The sequence below is a fragment of the Ischnura elegans genome, chromosome 11 (assembly GCF_921293095.1).
Source record: "Ischnura elegans chromosome 11, ioIscEleg1.1, whole genome shotgun sequence".
Lineage (NCBI taxonomy): Eukaryota > Metazoa > Arthropoda > Insecta > Odonata > Coenagrionidae > Ischnura > Ischnura elegans.
The window spans coordinates 18947289-18953295 of NC_060256.1; the positions used below are offsets into that span (position 1 = coordinate 18947289).

The window sequence follows — 6007 nt, forward strand, 5'->3', positions numbered from 1 at the left end:
ATTCATGGGGAGGGCGACATAGTATAGTAAACACATAATTCATTAGGAAAGTTAATCTGTGAATTTGATAGAGGAATCTAGAATCCAGCAAAATCATCCATGGAAAAAGTTCAAATATGATTACAATAGGGTAGTTTCCTTCATCAAAGAAAACGAAAGGCATTGATTGCAATGCCTTACCCACCATTAGTGTATTCATAATATACAAATTATTTGGTTTTAGAAATCCCAGTTCAGACGAATGGCAATGGTCAATTTTAACTGCAATTGAAAAAGGCCAGATTGGCGCCCATGCGATGTCACTCCACGTGACGTCAGAGGGACCTAGTTTCTATACAAGTAGATAGGAGTTTTACATCGTCTAAGATTACCAATGCATGCATGAGGCACAGAGCTCAGGGAAACATGTCTTAATAATCACCTATTAAAACTGGCTAAGGTCGGAAAGTTTTCTTCGTTTGATAAGGTATTAATAATCCTTATTTAAGCCAAGCGCTACCAGCTAGCATGGTACTCTGCTACCTGCTAGCATCGTGCATCGTATCAGCGCTCAAAGCCTCAAGCCCCAAGGTCACCTCACTTGCAGCAGGGGGAACGAGAACAACGTCACACGGAGTTTTCCCGACATTTATACTAAGCCGTCGCGTTTTCGCGCGCTTGAAAATTTTCACTTTTCATTTAATTGCGAAAAATAGATATTGTAATTTAAAAATTTAAAAGCATTTAATACGTACTCCTGGAGTAATTATCTTAGGATTTAGGCAATAAAAAATAAAAAGAAACCACCCTATTGATTTGAGGAAATATGAAAAAGAGTCAATGGGTTGTAGAGGATATTGGGTGGAAGGTAAATTATGAGTGATGACTGATGGTCCAGCGGAGTTTCTTTCAAATAATCTTATTAAGAATTGGTCTATGATAGGAGAGTCCCCTAATCACTAATGAGTTTATAACTTAAGAAAGAAATCCTGGAAAGATGGTTTAAACTAAATTCACTTCAAGTTCTCAGAAAGAAAAAAACTCAATGATATCATTAGGCATGACAATTTTTTAAGGTGAATTTCCTACAATTAGCAGCCAGATCTAATCACAGTAAGTTTTAGAATTACACCAAGTTATTATACATCATCAAATATTTAGGAAAAAGGTATGGAGAAAACATGATGGGAACTTGCGATGCAACAGAAAATATTTGGATTCGTTTGAGAGGTAGAATTTTACTTAATAATTGCCAATTCTAAGCAAGATACTAGGAATTCATTGGAATGTTAAACATTTCATAATAGTGATCATATTTATTTTTTTAAACCACCACTGAAAAAGGTAACAGCAATGGACTTAAGCTGAGGGAATGGTCACTAATGGGCTTGAGGGACGAGCAGAATCGCCCAAGGAAAGGTCTTGCCTCCTGCTGAGTTGAGATGCTAAAGGGTGGGAGAATGCCCTCCTGAATACTTCAGAGGCATTCACTTTCCTACCCCTCATGAATGGACATTCGTTCTTTTGCTCAGGAAAATTCCCATCAAAAATATTGGTCGTCCACTTGTAGACTTATAAAAATCCTCGACCACCATTTATTGTGCTTCTTGCGCTAGAGTTTTGTCAGATAATGAATGCACCATCATCATCAATAGTCAACAATCCTAAGATTGGTTTGATGCAGCTCTCGATTCCTCTCTCCTATTCCCCTTGCCTTTTCATTGCGATGTATTTCTTCACTTTTACATCCTTCATAACCTGTCCTATGTAACTCATTTGGGGCCGTCCCTTGCCCTCCTTCCCTTCCACCTGTCCCTCAACGATTGTCTTCATGAGGCCGTCATGTCTCAAAGCGTGGCCTACTAAGTTGTCCCATCTTCTGCCCATCCCTAAGGTTTTTAGTAGGCTTCCCTTTTCTCCTACTCTTCTTGGCACTTCCTCGTTACTTACGCGGTCAATCCATTTTATCTTCATTCTTCAGTAGCACCACATTTCGAATGCTTACACTATTTATTTCTCTGCGGCTGTCAATGTCCAAGCCTTGCTTTCATAGAGAAACATAATCTATATATGTATAACATCTGATGAACTGTTTCCTTACTTCTATACTTGTATTCTCAGCTGTAAGAAGATTCTTTTTGTAGAAAGCCCTCTTTGCTTGCGTTATTCTACTATTTCTTTCTTGCTTCGCCCTACGATGGTATCATCACCTTAAATAAACATATTTCCAGCAATAATCCACAACATCTGTCTCCCTGCTGCAGTGTGTATGTAACAATTGTTACTTAATGGTGATGAATATAAGGGTATATAAGTGCTTAGTGCTGCCACTTTTTTGTCGGGGACAATTTTATATACACACATAATATTGCTAGATGGGTGTAGTGCAGCCCTCTATTTCTTTCTATCCCTAGCTAGTTCTTTTGCCTCCCTGTGGCTCTTCTTCCCTAAATCCTTCTTCATCTGTCCTAGGAACTTGTCCCTTGGCCTGACTCAGGGGACTTTTCCATCAATTTTTCCTTAGAATATGTTTCCCACGTAGCTGCTGTGTTACATCAGGTGGCCTATCCACCATGTTCTTCTATGGCATTCAGTGATCCTCGGTGCCCTTGTTTATTCTCCTATTTTTCTAAGTACCTCCTCGTTTCTCACCCTATCCGTCTATTTCATCTCTGGCTTCCTCCTCCAGCACCAGGACTCCGAGGCCTCAATTCTTTTCTGATCTCTTCAGCCGATGGTCTAACCTGAATGAATAAATGAACCAAAACTCTAATAGTATCACCAGACTCATTAAAAATGGGTGGAAGCTTTCTCAAAATTATTTTAAACTTATGAGAGGATATCTGAATGGAGAAGATTGTTTATGTTATGATTCATCTCAGAAATGTATGAATCTATTTATTTGAATGATTTATGATATCAGGTTGTTGTGGAGATACCAATTCTCCAAGTCTTTGACGTATTGCAAAAAAAATTTCTGTCTTCCTAAGCATCAATAGGAAAAAAACACTTTATCAGGTCACTTACTTCAAAATAAGAAATCAAATACATATGTGTTCCAGATGCCTTTCATCTAAAAAGATTATTTTTCCCTAACATATTGTTTCCCCCAAGTCATGCTGCCAGCATTCCCCGTCTGTCTTAAAAACTTCCATCCTGCACTCGCCTGTCTGAATTTTTGTGTTTAATGGATCTTGTACCCCCTCCTATAGGCTGACTTGGTTCTGGTAAGAAATAAAGGGCTTCGTGCGAAAGCCTTGCGGGTGACTCCTGTAAAAGCTATCACCGCGGCTAGTCCCGGTATACTTTAAACTAATATGGGGCTCTTTAGGAGTTTGGGTCACGACTGCTTGGTCAACTTTTCTGTGAGAGTTTTTAGCATATATATGTGTATGCTTACTGAGTGAATCTCATTTTGAATAATATATTATTCAAGTAAGTGAAACAATTAGTAGCACGATAAGACGGATGGTTAAGAGATTATTTTTTATAACTTAAGTTAATATTTTTCAGTCTCGTAGATTCTTTTGAACTTCTTTGTGGAAAAATTGATTATCAAAATCAAATTTATATGATTTGATATGTAAGAATTTTATCTCTAAATCATTGCCGCGCTGGCGATTTTTATCCAGTGCAAGGGGTTAAGATGTAAGACTTGCAATGTTAACTCATTGCATTTACAGTTAGGCATTTCCCACTCTGTGAAGTAGTCTGGTATGTTTTCAAAACTACAGAGATGTATTGGTGTTGTAATTCACATTTAAGGAAGAAACAAAAATAACAATTTCCATCGAAATGAGAATTGTTAGAGTTCCGTGCATAATAATTGTCTAAATAGTGTCTTTAAAACCAGATTACCAAAGAACACTATCCAACACTGATTATTATTTCTCTATTTTTAAATACACTCTGATAGCTGCATTCATTATTTCAAAAGTATTTGCATCAGATATTCATTATCCCACAGTTTTCTTAAAAGTTATCATCATGGCTAGTCCCAGTATACTTTAGGCTGTATGAAGTTGAGACATTTTTGTCAGTGTGCTCTTATTAGGAAAAGTTGTGATACATAGTGTGTAATAACAGCAGACTTCCCATTATCCGGCTTATTATTTCTGTTAGAATCCCCTTCGTAAAACGTAAGCAATCGTACGTTGGCTGCATCCATTGGAGCACCGTGTTCCTGTTTTCCAAGCCTCACCGTACGCAACTGCACTATGTGATCATGGATACACGTCCCGCAGCAGTTGCAACTTGTGCGAGACGCGACTATGTGGCTTAGTGCCTGACAGTGTAGTTTCCTATGTCAAGCAGTGGTTTTGAAGCATTCGTGCGAACCACTTCTCTGTATCCGTGATCATGCAGCCACAGATGTGTGGTTTTCAAAATCATGCCTTACATGGAGCATTAATTAATAATAATAATAATAATATTTTTATTGGTTCTCAGAACCGTGTCTAAGCCACGTATGGAACAAGTCACAAGAATAGTACATACATGAGGTATTAAAAAATAATATTTAAGGCGAGAAGGATAGGTACAGACATAAACATAAAAGTAACATTTTCAAAAGACAGGTTATAAAGACATAAATTCATCCACTGAATAACAGGGATTGTCACATAAATACTGATAAAGTTGACCTTTGAATTTGGAGAATGAATCTAGCTGTTTAATCTTTAGAGGTAAACATTTGAAATATTTTGACCCAGCATATATGGGGTTTTTGCTGAACATGGTTGATTTATGTACAGTAACTCTTAAATCACTACAACCCCTTGTGTTATAGTTGTGGATATCAGCATTGGTTTTGAGACTGTAAAACTGCTTATTTTGTTGAACAAAGGTAATTGCAGAAAAAATGTATAGGCAAGGTAGCGTAAGAATCCTTAAGGATTTGAAATAGGGCTTGCAGCTGCTTCGCCTAGGAATGTTTTTTATTATTCTAATGGCCCATTTCTGGAGCCTAAAAAGACGAGTAGAATGGTGGGAATGGCCCCATACTGCAATCCCATACATCAATCGACTATGGATATATGCATAATAGACTGAGAGTGCAGTAGCAGTATCAACCAGAGGGACAATTCTTCTAAGTAGGTAACAGCCACTGGACACCTTTGTAGACAGTTTATCAACATGAAATTCCCAAGATAGTGACTCATGAATATATAAACCTAAAAATTTAGTCACAGAAGAGGAAATAAGGGAGGATCCATTTAACCTTAGGAGAGGAGAAGAAGTGATCTTTCTTTGATAGGTATGAAATTGAATGAAAGTTGATTTATCATTATTTATAAATACCCTATTATCATTGCACCAGTCACTCATAGAATTTATGTTAATTATGTTATGAATAGTTATGAATTATACGAGCACAACCATGAATTGTATGAATTATATGAATAGTTATGAATTATACGAGCACAACCATGTTATCGCCATTAAAAAGATCGCCAACTGGCAAAGAAAGCTCTCAATGAGGGTGGGAAGCACTCTAAAATAACAGAATACCTGTTTAAATAATAATACAGTTGAGGACCTCAAATCCGGAATCCTGAAACCCGGAAAACCCGAAATCCAGAACATTTGAAAATTCCTCTACGTAGTGTTTTGACTTGCCACCTCGTGGCACCACTCTCCAAGCCTTGCTCTGGGATGAGTAGGAAGTTAGCACATACTATGGACATATGCTAAGAACCTTGTCAGGGACACATAAGGATATCAGATACCAAGTACAAGAGCCTGAGCACATGTTTAAATTAATTAATTTACTAAATATACTATGAAGACCAGAAATCCAGAAGCCCTTCGGTCCCAAGCTTTCTGGATTTGTGGTCCTCAACTGTATTTTGTTTGCTTTAATTAAATTAAGAACATTGCATTCAAGTGAAAGTTAGGGTTTACCTATGTTTTCCGATTATTCGTGCCGTCTCTCCCCATCATTAGCCATTAGGATAATTGGGGGTGTACTGTACGTTCCAGTGTGTACGGCCAATGTTTCATTTTAACGTGTTGATGTTTCTATGTT

The 6007-nt window shown here is 37.5% G+C and overlaps 1 protein-coding gene across 3 annotated transcripts in view; it reads left to right on the forward strand.

The window, feature by feature from the left end:
* LOC124168340 (muscleblind-like protein 3) overlaps nucleotides 1-6007 on the forward strand; it is a 1078040-nt gene that overhangs the window by 1064318 nt on the left and 7715 nt on the right. The window lies entirely within an intron of this gene.